The sequence below is a fragment of the Eriocheir sinensis genome, unplaced genomic scaffold (genome assembly GCF_024679095.1).
Source record: "Eriocheir sinensis breed Jianghai 21 unplaced genomic scaffold, ASM2467909v1 Scaffold38, whole genome shotgun sequence".
In the NCBI taxonomy this organism is placed as follows: domain Eukaryota; kingdom Metazoa; phylum Arthropoda; class Malacostraca; order Decapoda; family Varunidae; genus Eriocheir; species Eriocheir sinensis.
The window spans coordinates 861657-863698 of record NW_026111698.1 but is presented as its reverse complement, the minus strand read 5'-3'; positions in this window follow the sequence as shown (position 1 = coordinate 863698).

Genomic DNA, 2042 nt, shown 5'->3' with positions numbered 1-2042 from the left:
TCATACAAATTTACATTATTTTATTGGTATTTTGTTTATTTATTTTGATACGAATTACATTATTATATGTGTATTTTGTATATATTTTTTATACGTATTTACATTATATAATGTGTATTTCGTTTATATATTTTTATACATATTTACGTTATTTAAATAATAAAAAAATAATAAAAATACACAAAAATAATTTAAACTTGTATGAAAATAAATATACAAAGTACACATAAAATTAGGTAAATTTATGTTGAAATACGTATACAAAATACACATATAATAATGTAAATTTCTATGAAAATAAAAAAGAAAAATACCCATGAAATAACGCATTTTTAAAAAAAATAGATATACCAAAATACACATAGAAAATTTAAATTTGTATTAAAGTAAATATACAAAATACACATGCACTAATTTAAATTTGTATTGAAATAGATATGCAAAATACATATAAAACAATGTAAATTTGTTTCAAAATATATATACGAATACACATAAAATAACGTAGATTTCTATGAAAATATATATACAAAATACAAATAAAATGAAGTAAATACGTATAAAAAAATGTATACAAAATACACATAATATAATGTAAATTCGTATCAAAATAAATAAACAAAATACCAATAAAAGAATGTGTATTTGTATAAATATAAATATAAAAAATACGCATAAAATAACGTAAATTTATATAATACTATATACAATAATACACAGAAATAATTAATTTTGTATGGAAATAGATATATAAAATAAACACAAAATAAGCTAAATTTGAATTGAAAAATATATACAAAATACATAAAATAAAGCAAATTTGTATCAAAATATTTATACAAATACAAATATAATAACGTAAATTTGTATAAAGAAATATAAACAAAATACACATTAAATAATGTAAATACGTATAAAAAAATATGTACAAAATACACATATAATCATGTAATTCGTATCAAAATAAATAAATTTACTTCATTTTATGTGTATTTTGTATATATTTTTATAGAAATCTACGTTATTTTATATATATTCATATATATATTTTGAAACAAATTTACACTATTTTATATGTATTTTGCATATCTATTTCAATACAAATTTACCTTATTGTATGTGCATTTTGTATATTTATTTTAATACAAATTCAAATATTTTATGTGTATTTTGGTATCTATAATTTTATAAAAAATGCGTTATTTATAGGTATTTTGCATCTATATTTTCATACAAATTTACATTATTTTATTAATATTCTGTGTATATATTTTTATACGATTTTACATTATTCTATTTGTGTTTTGTATATATTTTTTTATACATATTTACATTATTTAATGTGTATTTTGTACATATATTTCATACAAATTTACGTTATTTTATGTGTATTTGTTTATATATTTTCATTCAAATTTACATTATTTCTTGTGTATTTTGTATATGTATTTCAATACAAATTTACCTAATTTTAAATGTATTTTGAATATTTCTTTTCATACAAATTTAAATTATTTTTGTGTATTTTTGTATATAGTTTTATACAAATTTAGGTTATTTTATGTAAGCATTTACATTATTTAATGTGTGTTTTGCATATATATTTTTATGCAAATTTACTTTATTTTACGTGCATTTTTGTACATATATTTTTATAAAAATTTGCGTTATTTTATATGTATTTGTATATGTTTTCTCATACAAATTTACATTATTTTATTACTATTTTGTTTATTTAGTTTGATACGAATTACATGATTATATGTGTATTTTGTACAATTTTTTTATACGTAAATCTGTATTTTGTATATATTTTTTTATACATATTTACATTATTTAATGTTTATTTTCTATTTATATTTTATCCCAAATTTACGTTGTTTTATGTGTATTTCTTTATATATTTTCATACAAATTTACATTATTTTATGTGTATTTTGTATATGTATTTTAATACAAATTTGTCTAATTTTATGTGTATTTTGCATATCTATTTTCAAACTAATTTAAACTATTTTTGTGTTTTTTTGTATATATTTTTA